General features: G+C 47.5%; 1 protein-coding gene across 8 annotated transcripts in view; it reads left to right on the plus strand.

The window, feature by feature from the left end:
* MED15 (mediator complex subunit 15) overlaps positions 1–14257 on the plus strand; it is a 65772-nt gene that overhangs the window by 14207 nt on the left and 37308 nt on the right. The gene's annotated exons all lie outside the window — the stretch shown is intronic.

A 14257-nucleotide genomic window follows, 5' to 3' on the forward strand; every position in this document is an offset into this window, starting at 1 on the left:
TGGCAGACTGTGATGGTTTTCACTCCCAGGGAAAAACGTGCCTTCTTAGAAATGTGCCTAGAGTTCTGTGTGCCTGCGGCTGAGTCTTCCCCTGTCTTCAGCCACCTCTTGGTGCAGTTATCACAAGCTTGGTGCTGCTGGGCTGTCTGTCATTCCGCACCTCCCTTCTGGAGGCCTCGGGGGTGAGGCCCTCTCAGGGGCTTGTCTCCTGCAGGGCTCCAGTGTTGGGGTTCTTGCTTCCTGTATCCTGGGTTTTCTTCTTTTTGGTTCACTGCCTTGTTCTACGAGCTTCCAGGAAAGGGGCTCCAGGGAGGCCATGTCAGTATGGATGCATGTGGACTTCTAGGGCAGAGGTGCTTTCTCAAGGATTGAGAAGCCTCTCCTGCTGCTTTCTTGTCTCCGGGGCTGGCCTGGTGCTTCTCCTCTCGGTAAGCTTTAGGGCGTCTTGCCTTACTCCCAAAACTCACGGCGGTGCTTCAGGGGAAATCCCTTCAGTCATTTCCCAGGGAGTCCTGTTTCCTCCATGCCCTGTATGCACTCTCCCCCCATGTCTTTAAAGCTGGCCCTTAGACCCTCTTTTTTTGTTGTTGAATTATATTTTATTTATTTTTTTATACAGCAGGTTCTTATTAGTTATCCATTTTATACGTATTAGCGTATATATGTCAATCCCAATCTCCCAATTCATCACACCACCACCACCACCCCCGCCACTTTCCCCCCTTGGTATCCATACGTTTGTTCTCTACATCTGTGTCTCTATTTCTGCCCTGTAAACCGGTTCATCTGTACCATTTTTCCAGGTTCCACATATATGCATTAATATACGATATTTGTTTTTCTCTTTCTGACTGACTTCACTCTGTATGACAGTCTCTAGATCCATCCACGTCTCTACAAATGACCCAGTTTCGTGGCTTTTTATGGCTAATATTCCATTGTATATAAGTACCACATCTTCTTTATCCATTCGTCTGTTGATGGGCATTTAGGTTGCTTCCATAACCTGGCTATTGTAAATAGTGCTGCAATGAACATTGGGGTGCATGTGTCTTTTTGAATTATGGTTTTCTCTGGGTATATGCCCAGTAATGGGATTGCTGGGTCATATGGTAAATCTATTTTTAGTTTTTTAAGGAACCTCCATATTGTTCTCCATAGTGGCTGTATCAATTTACATTCCCACCAACAGTGCAAGAGGTCCCTTTTCTCCACACCCTCTCCAGCATTTGTTGTTTGTAGATTTTCTGATGATGCCCATTCTAACTGGTGTGAGGTGATACCTCATTGTAGTTTTGATTTGCATTTCTCTAATAATTAGTGATGTTGAGCAGCTTTTCATGTGCTTCTTGGCCATCTGTATGTCTTCTTTGGAGAAATGTCTATTTAGGTCTTCTGCCCATTTTTTGATTGGGTTGTTTGTTTTTTTAATATTGAGCTGCATGAGCTGTTTATATATTTTAGAGATTAATCCTTTGTCCGTTGATTCATTTGCAAATATTTTCTCCCATTCTGAGGGTTGTCTTTTCGCCTTGTGTATGTTTTCCTTTGCTGTGCAAAAGCTTTTAAGTTTCAGTAGGTCCCATTTGTTTATTTTATTTTATTTATTTATTTATTTTTACCATTTAAAAAAAAATTTTTATTGGGGTATTGTTGATTTACAATGTCGTGTTAATTTCAGGTATACAGCAGAGTGAATCAGCTATACATATATCCACTATTTTTTCTTAAATTCTTTTCCCATATAGGCCATTACAGAGTATTGAGTAGAGTTCCCTGTGCTATACAATAGCTCCTTATTAGTTACCTTTTTTATATGTAGTAGCATGTATGTGTCAATCCTAATCTTCCAATTTATCCCCCTCCCCATCTTTACCACTTTTAAGCATACAGTTCAGTGGTAATAAACATTCATCACATTGAGCAACCATCACCACCATCCATCCTCGTGAACTCTTTTCATCTTCTAAAACGGAAACTCTATACCCATTAAACAGTAACTCTTCATTTCCTCATTCCCTGCCCCTGGCAACCACCAGTATATTCTTTTAAACTATATCTGGACAACCTATGTTTTCACCAATTGATCAAAAGGCAAATTGGATGTCTGTGTTAATGGTGTCATAAGAACCTCAAATATTAGAATACTATCACAATCAATCTAGAAATCCTTAACATTGGCGTCAATATGTGGCAAATCTACTTTTTGTATGTCGCTGCAAAGAGGTGCAGCTAGGTGTCAACTGTGATGCTCATTCACTGGTGGTTAACCTTTCATGTCCCTAAATCTTCTGTACCATCTTGTTTTCACTGAGACCAATCTATTTTTTATTTGCTTTAAAATATTTTATTGGAATCCTTTGGGTAAGACCAAGTAAAGGCCACCTAATTGATTTTGGTCCCCAATTTCTAGGCAGTCTCCTCCCTCCACCCCAGGAGGTTGACAGCTGCTCACGCGGGTTAATGCAGGAAAGATGTGAAGTTCCGAGGATCTGTCCAACACCAGGTAGAGAACATCCTTTGTGTCAGCAAAATTCACAGTACCCAGGCAGAAGGCACGCTACTCTCCACTTCTTGTCACTCTCCACTTCTTGTCACAGCTTGTTGATGAAGTGGCAGGAACCATTACCTGGGCATCCCAGCCATCCCAACAGCACTTCTCCAAGAGGAGAATTCCAAACTTTAGGCCTTCAGCCACCAGGCTATCCCTGAATCTCTGTGAAGGGCCGCTGCCCCGGCTGGGCTTCCAAAGCTCTCAAGCTTTATTCAAAAATAACACACCGGTCAGTGAACGTCTTAATCCCCCTTGAGGTGCTGCGGACCCTCCTTCGAGAATCAGGGTCCTGTACGCCGGCAGCTGTGCAAAGATGGCGCAGGCCGTTGCCTTCCTCTTGGAAGGTTGCACAGCGGCCGCCAGGCGGATCCCAAAGCCACCATCTTCGCCATCCACGAGTTCACTGCCCAAAGAGCCCATTTGTTTATTTTTGTTTTTATTTCCGTTACTCTAGGAGGTGGATCAGAAAAGGTCTTGCTGTGATTTATGTCAAAGGGTGTTCTTCCTATGTTTTCCTCTAAGAGTTTTATAGTGTCCGGTCTTACATTAAGGTCTCGAATCCATTTTGAGTTTATTTTTGTGTATGGTGTTAGGGAGTGTTCTAATTTCATTCTTTTACATGTAGCTGTCCAGTTTTCCCAGCACCACTTATTGAAGAGACTGTCTTTTCTCCATTGTATATCCTTGCCTCCTTTGTCATAGATTACTTGACCATAGGTGCGTGGGTTAATCTCTGGGCTTTCTATCTTGTTCCATTGATCTATGTTTCTGTTTTTGTGCCAGTACCATATTGTCTTGATTACTGTAGCTTTGTAGTATAGTCTGAAGTCAGCGAGTCTGATTCTTCCAGCTCCATTTTTTTCCCTCAAGACTGCTTTGGCTATTCGGGGTCTTTTGTGTCTCCATACGAATTTTAAGATTTTTTTGTTCTAGTTCTGTAAAAAATGCCATTGGTAATTTGATAGGGATTGCATTGAATCTGTAGATTGCTTTGGGTAGTATTGTCATTTTCACAATGTTGATTCTTCCAATCCAAGAACATGGTATATCTCTCCATCTGTTGGTATCATCTTTAATTTCTTCCATCAGTGTCTTATAGTTTCCTGCATACAGGTCTTTTGTCTCCTTAGGTAGGTTTATTCCTAGGTATTTTATTCTTTTTGTTGCAGTGGTAAATGGGAGTGTTTCCTTAATTTCTGCTTCAGATTTTTCATCATTAGTGTATAGGAATGCAAGAGATTTCTGTGCATTGATTTTGTATCCTGCAACTTTACCAGATTCATTGATTAGCTCTAGTAGTTTTCTGGTGGCATCTTTAGGATTCTCTATGTATAGTATCATGTCATCTGCAAAGAGTGACAGTTTTACTTCTTCTTTTCCAATTTGTATTCCTTTTATTTCTTTTTCTTCTCTGATTGCTGTGGCTAGGACTTCCAAAACTATGTTGAATAATAGTGGTGAGAGTGGACGTCCTTTTCTTGTTCCTGATCTTAGAGGAAATGCTTTCAGTTTTTCACCATTGAGAATGATGTTTGCTGTGGGTTTGTCATATATGGCCTTTATTATGTTGAGGTAGGTTGCCTCTGTGCCCACTTTCTGGAGAGTTTTTGTCATAAATCAGTGTTGAATTTTGTCAAAAGCTTTTTCTGCATCTATTGAGATGATCATGTGGTTTTTCTTCTTCAGTTTGTTAATATGGTGTATCACATTGATTGATTTGTATATATTGAAGAATCCTTGCATCCCTGGGATAAATCCCACTTGATCATGGTGTATGATCCTTTTAGTGTGTTGTTGGATTCTGTTTGCTAGTATTTTGTTGAGGATTTTTGCATCTATAGTCATCGGTGATATTGGTTGGTAATTTTCTTTATTTGTAGTATCTTTGTCTGGTTTTGGTATCAGGGTGATGGTGACCTCATAGAATGAGTTTGGGAGTGTTCCTTCCTCTGCAGTTTTTTGGAAGAGTTTGAGAAGGATGGGTGTTAGCTCTTCTCTAAATGTTTGATAGAATTCACCTGTGAAGCCATCTGGTCCTGGACTTTTGTTTGTTGGAAGATTTTTAATCACAGTTTCAATTTCATTACTTGTGATTGGTCTGCTCATATTTTCTATTTCTTTCTGGTTCAGTCTTGGAAGGTTATACCTTTCTAAGAATTTGTCCATTTCTTCCAGGTTGTCCATTTTATTGGCATAGAGTTGCTTGTAGTCTCTTAGGATGCTTTGTATTTCTGCAGTGTCCGTTGTAACTCCTCCTTTTTCATTTCTAATTTTATTGATTTGAGTCCTCTCCCTCTTTTTCTTTTTTTTTTTTGATTTTTTTTTCCCCTAAGTTTTCTTCTAGGAGCTTCTTTAAAAAATAAATTTATTTATTTATTTATTTTTGGCAGTGTTGGGTCTTCGTTTCTGTGCAAGGGCTTTCTCCAGTTGCGGCGAGTGGGGGCCACTCTTCATCGCAGTGCGCGGGCCTCTCACTGTTGCAGCCTCTCCCGTTGTGGAGCACAGGCTCCAGACGCGCAGGCTCAGTACTTGTGGCTCACGGGCCTAGCTGCTCTGCGGCATGTGGGATCTTCCCGGACCGGGGCACGAACCCGTGTCCCCTGCACTGGCAGGCGGATTCCTAACCACTGCGCCAACAGTGAAGCCCCTCCCTCTTTTTCTTGATGAGTCTAGCTAATGGTTTATCAATTTTGTTTATCTTCTCAAAGAACCAGCTTTTAGTTTTATTGATCTCTGCTATTGTTTTCTTTGTTTCTATTTCATTTATTTCTGCTCTGATCTTTATGATTTCTTTCCTTCTACTAACTTTGGGTTTTGTTTGTTCTTCTTTCTCTAGTTCCTTTAGGTGTAAGGTTAGATTGTTTATTTGAGATTTTTCTTGTTTCTTGCAGTAGGCTTGTATTGCTGTAAACTTCCCTCTTAGAACTGCTTTTGCTGCATCCCATAGGTTTTGGATCGTCGTGTTTTCATTGTCATTTGTCTCTAGGTATTTTTTGATTTCCTCTTTGATTTCTTCAGTGATCTCTTGGTTATTTAGTAACGTATTGTTTAACCTTCATGTGTTTGTGTTTTTTACGTTTTCTTCCCTGTAATTGATTTCTAATCTCATAACATTGTGGTTGGAAAAGATGCTTGATATGATTTCAATTTTCTTAAATTTACCGAGGCTTGATTTGTGACCCAAGATGTGATCTATCCTGGAGAATGTTCCATGTACACTTGAGAAGAAAGTGTAATCTGCTGTTTTTGGGTGGAATGTCCTATAAATATCAATTAAATCTATCTGGTCTATTGTGTCATTTAAAGCTTGTGTTTCCTTATTAATTTTCTGTCTGGATGATCTGTCCATTGGGGTAAGTGAGGTGTTAGAGTCCCCCACTATTATTGTGTTACTGTCGATTTCCTCTTTTATAGCTGTTAGCAGTTGCCTTATGTATTGAAGTGTTCCTGTGTTGGGTGCATATATATTTATAATATGGATTGATCCCTTGATCATTATGTAGTGTCCTTCCTTGTCTCTTGTAACATTCTTTATTTTTTTAATTTTTTAAAATTTATTTATTTATTTTTGGCTGTGTTGGGTCTTCGTTTCTGTGCCAGGGCTTTCTCTAGTTGCGGCGAGCGGGGGCCACTCTTCATCGCGGTGCGCGGGCCTCTCACTATCGCGGCCTCTCTTGTTGCGGAGCACAGGCTCCAGACGTGCAGGCTCAGCAGTTGTGGCTCACAGGCCTAGTTGCTCCGCGGCATGTGGGATCTTCCCAGACCAGGGCTCGAACCCATGTCCCCTGCATTAGCAGGCAGACTCTCAACGACTGCGCCACCAGGGAAGCCCAACATTCTTTATTTTAAAGTCTATTTTATCTGATAGTGAGTATTGCTACTCCAGCTTTCTTTTGATTTCCATTTGCATGGAATATCTTTTTCCATCTCCTCACTTTCAGTCTGTATGTGTCCCTAAGTCTGAAGTGGTTCTCTTGTAGACAGCATATAGATGGGTCTTGTTTTTTTTTTTTAATTAATTAATTTAATTAATTAATTTATTTTTAGCTGTGTTGGGTCTTCGTTTCTGTGCGAGGGCTTTCTCTAGTTGCGGCGAGCGGGGGCCACTCTTCATTGCGGTGCACAGGCCTCTCACTATCGCGGCCTCTCTTGTTGCGGAGCACAGGCTTCAGACGCGCAGACTCAGTAGTTGTGGCTCACGGGTCCAGTTGCTCCGCGGCATGTGGGATCTTCCCAGACCAGGGCTCGAACCCGTGTCCCCTGCATTGGCAGGCAGATTCTCAACCACTGCGCCACCAGGGAAGCCCTGGGTCTTGTTTTTGTATCCATTCAGCGAACCTGTGTTTTTTGATTGGAGCATTTAATCCATTCACGTTTAAAGTAATTATTGATATATGTTCCTATTACCATTTTCTTAATTGTTATAGGTTTGTTTCTTTAGGTCCTTTTCTTCTCTTGTGTTTCCCAATTAGAGAAGTTACTTTAGCATTTGTTGTAGAGCTGGTTTGGTGGTGCTGAATTCTCTTAGCTTTTGCTTGTCTGTAAAGCTTTTGATTTCTCCGTCGAATCTGAATGAGATCCTTGCCAGGTAGAGTAATCTCGGTTGTAGTTTCTTCCTTTTCATCGCTTTAAATATATCGTGCCACTCCCTTCTGGCTTGTAGAGTTTCTGCTGAGAAATCAGCTGTTAACCTTATGGGAGTTCCCTTGTATGTTATTTGTCGTTTTTCCCTTGTTGCTTTCAATAATTTTTCTTTGTCTTTAATTTTTGCCAATTTGATTACTATGTGTCTTGGCATGTTTTTCCTTGGATTTATCCTGCCTGGGACTCTCTGCGCTTCCTGGACTTGGGTGGCTATTTCCTTTCCCATGTTAGGGAAGTTTTCAACTATAATCTCTTCAGATATTTTCTCGGGTCCTTTCTCTCTCTCTTCTCTTTCTGGGACCCCCTGTATTGTGAATGTTGTTGTGTTTAATGTTGTCCCAGAGGTCTCTTAAGCTGTCTTCATTTCTTTTCATTCTTTTTTCTTTATTCTGTTCCGTGGCAGTGAATTCCAGGTCACTTGTCTGTTCTTCTGCCTCAGTTATTCTGCTATTGATTCCTTCTAGTGTATTTTTCATTTCAGTTATTGTATTGTTCATCTCTGTTTGTTTGTTCTTTAATTCTTCTAGGTGTTCTTTAATTCTTCTAGGTCTTTGTTAAACATTTCTTGCATCTTCTCGATCTTTGCCTCCATTCTTTTTCCGAGGTCCTGGATCATCTTCACTATCATTATTCTGAATTCTTTTTCTGGAAGGTTGCCTATCTCCACTTCATTTAGTTGTTTTTCTGGGGTTTTATCTTGTTCCTTCATCTGGTACATAGTCCTCTGCCTTTTCATCTTGTCTATCTTTCTGTGAATGTGGTTTTTGTTCCATAGGCTGCAGGATTGTAGTTCTTCTTGCTTCTGCTGTCTGCCTTCTGGTGGATGAGGCTATCTAAGAGGCTTGTGCAAGTTTCCTGATGGGAGGGACTGGTGGTGGGTAGAGTTGGGTGTTGCTCTGGTGGGCAGAGCTCAGTAAAACTTTAATCCGCTTGTCTGCTGATGGGTGGGGCTGGTTTCCCTCCCTGTTGGTTGTTTGGCCTGAGGCAACCCAACACTGGAGCCTACTCGGCTCTCTGGTGGGACCAATGGCGGTCTCTGGGAGGGCTCACGCCAAGGAGCACTTCCCAGAACTTCTGCTGCCAGTGTCCTTGTCCTCATGGTGAGCCACAGCCACCCCCTGCCTTTGCAGGAGACCCTCCAACACTAGCAGGTAGGTCTGGTTCAGTCTCCTATGGGGTCACTGCTCCTTCCCCTGGGTCCTGATGCGCACACTACTTTGTGTGTGCCCTCCAAGAGTGGAGTTTCTGTTTCCCCCAGTCCTGTTGAAGTCCTGCAATCAAATCCCGCTAGCCTTCAAAGTCTGATTCTCTAGGAATTCCTCCTCCTGTTGCTGGACCCCTAGGTTGGGAAGCCTGACGTGGGGCTCGGAACCTTCACTCCAGTGGGCGGGCTTCTGTGATATAAGTGTTCTCCAGTTTGTGAGTTACCCACCCAGCAGTTATGGGATTTGATTTTATTGTGATTGCGCCCCTACTGCCGTCTCACTGTGGCTTCTCCTTTGTCTTTGGTTGTGTGGTATCTTTTTTGGTGAGTTGCAGTGTCTTCCTGTCGATGATCGTTCAGCAGTTAGTTGTGATTCTGGTGCTCTCGCAAGAGGGAGTGAGCGCAAGTCCTTCTACTCCGCCATCATGAACCAATCTCTGACCCTCTTTTTATTTTATCTTATATCTCCTGTTTTCCATCTCTTTTATCTCCTGTTTTCCATCTCTTTGTCTTCTAGCTCTGCTGTGTGGGAGATTTCTTCAATTTTATCTCTGACCCTTTGCTGCTAACATCTAATAGGCTTTTATTTGTAAGAACTTTTTTTTTTCTGTAATCTGACTTTTCTGGTTTTATAGCATCTTGTTCTTGTTAAATGGATGCTTTGTCTTATCTACTTGGATACTAAGATAGTTTCTGTTTTCTTCTTCCTGCTGAGTTTCTCGAAGGGTCTTTATCTGCCATGTTAGGTGTCTGGGAGCCCTTGGTTGGCTGCTCACTCTCATATCGGAGCACTGTGAAGGCAACTGGAAATTAGACCCGCAGGTTCAGTCCCCCTTTCCAACCTGGAGGTTCATATCTCGTTTAATTTTATTTTTGAAATGAAATTATTGCAAGGAACGTATTTGGATTATGACTTAAGCTAGTACCTCACCCATCATGTGGTTCTGTTCTTCTGCAGATGGATTTCCTCTTTTCAGAGAGCCAGACCTTACATTGGAACCTGTATTTTTTTTTTAATTAATTTGTTTGTTTTTGGCTGTGTTAAGTCTTCGTTGCTGCGCGCAGGCTTTCTCTAGTTGTGGCGAGTGGGGACTACTCTTCGTTGTAGTGCATGGGCTTCTCATTGCAGTGGCTTCTCTTGTTGCGGAGTACGGGCTCTAGGCGCGCGGGCTTCAGTAGTTGTGGCACGTGGGCTCAGTAGTTGTGGCTCGCAGGCTCTAGAGCACAGGCTCAGTAGTTGTGGTGCATGGGCTTCATTGCTCTGCGGCATGTGGGACTTTCCTGGACCAGGGCCCGAACCCATGTCCCCTGCATTGGCAGGCGGATTCTTAACCACTGCGCCACCAGGGAAGTCCTGGAACCTGTATTTTTTTATTCTGACTGATCCTTTATCATCCTCCTCTCCAAACAAATTCCCGAGTTTTAAAAAATTTGGTGCCTCAGAGAGTATAATATTTTGGGAGACAAACCAAAGGAAATATAGATCCTTTCTCACTTGAAAATATGAAACCCATAGATGTAGTGAGAATTTGTCAAAGTTGTGTTTCCCTCTCAGGGCCAGTGTGGTGATTTGTTTTCCTCTGGTCTGTCTTCACCTCCTGTCTCGTCTGGAGGCAGGCTCCCAGAATTCCTTGGCACTGGGCAGGCACAGAAGCTTTGGGCTGGCCACATCTGTGGGATGCATGGGCCCAACTGGCATTTAGGGAGGGTGGGACAGTTCTCTCTTGTGCTGACCTGAGCTGTGCTTTACCAAACAAACATCATCTGGGGCTGTGCCGCAAGTGTGGGGAGCTCATCCCCAGACACACAGGCCTTGGCTGAGAGTGGGATGGGGGCTGCCCTCAGCACCCCTCCTCAGACGTCAGGGCAGGGCTTGAGCTGCTGAGGTTCAGATACCTTTTTCTTATCTCTCTGGTTGGTGGCTGATAAAAATGTGGGAGGAATCTGTTTTCCATTTGGTAAAATCTTTTCCGCTTTTTGGCGTTTACTTTGGGTGATGTGCTTAGGAAAGCCTTCCTCCTCCTGATGTTGGGTATGTAACTGCCCTCTTGTTGTCTTCCGGTACTTTTGTGGTTTGGGATCTTACACTGGGTGAAGGGTTGCACACACCAGCTGCAGCCTCCTGTCCCAGTTTGGTGAACAGACTGCATACACAGGCGGTACTTCACCAGGAAGCTTCTCCTCGAGGGTGGGGCAGGGCTGACAAAAACTTCCATCCATGAGAGGCCAGTTGGTTGATGGGTGTCATGGTTCTCAAATCAGGGGAAGATTCCTCTGGGCAGAATGAAAGTCTTTGGGTGGGTGGAGGGCATCCCGTCCACCTGAGGCGAGGAGTTTAGACACCGGTCCAGAGCCAAGAAGCTTGGGATCCTGGGAACTCAGCCCCCGTAGGACCCGGGGAGGCAGCATTGAGGAGGGTGGGGTCAGGAGAGAAGGGAACATGGGTGGGAGAGTCAGGCGAGACTGTTCTCTGACTGATTTCCTTAACACCCTGGTGCTTCCCGTGCCAGTGTGCCTGATGATGTTACTGCTGTAATCCTCAGGACGACCCCGTGAGGTGGCACTGTCACCGTCCTCCTTCTGTAGGAGAAGACACACAGGCACCTCAAGGTGGCGCCTCCCTTGGGGATCACTGGCGGGGGCGGGGTGGTGGGCAGCGAGGGCAGACGGGAGCCTGAGCGCACGTTGAGCTTACATACAGGTGCACCTGCCCAGGGGCGCACAGTGGGCTGGGTGTTTGCCTTTCCTCTGTGGATTCCAATGTCGGGGATGAGGACTGGACTCCAGTCGACAAATTGAGTTTCCCACTTTGGAGACAGGGCGGAGGTGAGGAGGAGCAGGTGTGCTGAGGCTGGACCTTCTGAGCATCCTTTATAGAGAGGATGTGCCTGGGGGTGGAGTGCCTCCAGGACCCAGAGCTGGCCAGTGGCCAGGGTGGAACTTGATCCCCGGTCTGTGTGTTCTGTACAAGTGATCGGAGCCCAGGCCTTCCCTTCTCTGCTTTCTGCCAGGTCCGTCTGCCCAGCACAGGCCTTTCCCCAAGCCCCCTGGCCTCTACCACTGGGACGCGCCTGTGCCAGGCTTGGTGTCCCCCGAGCCTGCCACAGCAGTTCTGGGTTCTGCATGTCGTGTCCGTCAAAGTACATGGTGTTGCCACCCCTCATGTTACAAAAAATTGACACGGATGACCTCCTGCAGCACGCAGAGGTGGATGCCACGGTCTGTCCTCCAGGTGTTTGTGGGACAGACAGGAAGCCAGCGATTTCCACAGGAGGTGCCATGGGTGTGGTCAGAGTGACCACAGGGTTTCCGTGAGGCAGAGATTAGGGGTGCTGTGTAAGTACAAGGTCGGAGGGCCCAGCGGGCAGGGCTAGGGAGAGAGCCGCCCTGGGAGAACGAGCAGAGTGGGTGAGGGAGGGGAGGGGGCTCCTCGCTGGACGGGCTGCCTCCCTTGCTGCTGAAGAGGGAGGCCCTTGAGGCAGGTGGGACACGGACTTGGACAGAGGCTTGGGGAGCTGGCAGAGGGGGTGGGGATGGGAGTGGGGCCTGGAGACAGAGGCCACCACAGGGATGGCCACAGGTGTGGTGTGACACGCGGTGAGGAATGAACTGCAGGGAATGGCGTTCAGAATCGGGAAGCGAAGAGGAGGCTCCCGGGCATCCCGTCTGGACCATTGGGGGGCACAGAGCTCAGGCTGCTGGGTGTTTTCTTTGTGTGTCACTGCAGGTGGGGTCTGGGCTCCAGGTGCGGGACTCACGGGGCCTGGGTGGTGGGTCAGGTCTGGACCAGAGACCAGTGGAGCTCTGCCTGGCAGACGGGTGGCTGTGGAGCAGGGGCAGCCCCCCCAACCCTCTCCCACCCCCAGGTGCCTTGTGGAGCCTGGGTCTCAGTGGGGGCTGCATGCTCTCAGCCCCCAATCATCTTGTCAGGGCTGGTCCGCTCAGGCCGTGGCCTGCAGACAGCCCTTCTGTCTCTCATGGTACTGATGCCTCCCTGACGGCCGCCAAGGTACTGGACCTGTGGCCGGGGTCTCGCCTGTGGGGCAGACCACATGCTCACGTTCCTCTCTCCGGGGCTCTGAGGCTGTCCCTCTGCCCCGGTTGTGCTAGTTTGACTGCGTTTATTGACAGTCGCCAGCAGGGGCCTGTTATCTGGGGGCGGAGGCCCAGGAGCCCTGGGTCCTAAGTGCGAAGGAGGGAGCCGGCACCTGTGCAGGCGCGTGAGATGCAGTACGTCGTGGTCAGAGCCCGGATGGTGGACGGCGCCTCTGACAAAATGCTGAGGTGGCCGAAAATGACAGGACAGGCCCTTTCCTTGGGGGAAAGCGGAGGATTAGAACAGCAGAACTGCCTGCTTCCTTTTTTGTCTCATCTTCTATTTTATGGAGTATCATCTGCAGACTGGAAACAGGAGCAAGAACGTTTTTTGTTTTTTGTTTTTTTTAATTTTTGGCCGTGCCGCACGGTATGTGGGATCTTAGTTCCCTGACGGGGGATCAAACCTGTGCCCCCTGCAGTGGAAGCACAGAATCTTAACCACTGGACTGCCAGGGAAGTCCCAAGAGCAAGAACATTTTTAACAGTATGGTTTGCAGAACTGAGAACAGTGTTCAGGATGCCTGTCGGTTCTCCTGTTTGGGCGGCGCTGCGGGCGCAGTGGGGATGTGGCTGGTGCTCCTGGCAGAGCCTTCCCCCCGCCCCTGCCGTGAGACCCCTTCCCTGAGCACGATGAGCACAAGCACACTGAGACCACCAGGCAGAGCTGGGTGGTTACCCAGGCCCTGCTGCCTGCTGCTTGTGTTCCATTCTTGCTTGTCCACAGACACCTGTTTCTGGCCTCCTGTGTAGTCGATGCTCTTCGGGCTCTGAGTCACTAACAGCCGGTGCCCGTGCGTCCCCATCGTCTGTGGCGTTGCCCTGACCACGACAGGCCAGGGCTCCTGCTCCAGCAGATCCGGTGTCTTCGGGCCTGGAGAGGTCCCTCCACCACGAAGCCCAGGTCTGTCTTGTCTTTGCGGACGTGCCAGGGTCTCTGCTGCGGGCAAGATGCAGTGTCTGGGGGGGGCCTGCAAGCCTGCCCCCTTCAGAGTTGTTGCCAGCAGCTCGGAGGACCACTTGTCACCAGCTAGGCGCCTGGCCAAGCCCCCAGGTCTGCTGCTCGTGGCGCAGGGCCCTCTGCGCCCTCTTGGCGTCTCTGCGCTTCACCTGGCTCCTGGGGCCTCCTCCCAACCAGCCGCCAGCCGTCACGGCCCCCTCGCGTGTCCACCGCTGTCCTCAGGGTTGCCCCAGTGGTCCACGGCTCTGTGGCCCTCAGCTTCGGGCAAGCCTCTGTGGCAGGGTTAGCCTCACACGGCTGTTGGAGGAGGGATGGGGGCGCTGGGGAGACCCCCCCTTGAAGACAGGTCTGCTCAGTCACTTGTCGGAGATGCTCTAGGACTCAGAACCCACGTCCGCGCGTGGGGCGCCTGCCCCGCTGGCCTCAGCCCCTGCGTGCCGGGTCCCCCTGCCCTGTCAGGGTCTCGCCTTGTTCTCCTGCATCCTTCCTTTTGCCTCTCTTTGATCCTGGTCACACGTCCCCTCGTGCGAGCATCTGCTCCACTCTGGATGCTTCTCCAGCGGGAACCTGTTGCTGCCTCCTGGCCCTGGTGCAGGCTCAGGGAAGCAGGCGGGAGGTGGGGGCTCTGGCCTCACGTGCGGAATCTGGCAGTGTGGTGGCTCAGCAGCATTTTATCTTTCTTTATACGTTAGTACAGATTTGTCCATCTCTTAGCATTTAGCCTCTTGTCTGGGGTTTCTCTCGGGATCACAAATGTGGTCCTGCAGCCCATGTGCATGCTCTTTCAGTACCCGGGGTG

This window comes from Balaenoptera physalus (genome assembly GCF_965194825.1).
Source record: "Balaenoptera physalus genome assembly, chromosome: 12".
Lineage (NCBI taxonomy): Eukaryota > Metazoa > Chordata > Mammalia > Artiodactyla > Balaenopteridae > Balaenoptera > Balaenoptera physalus.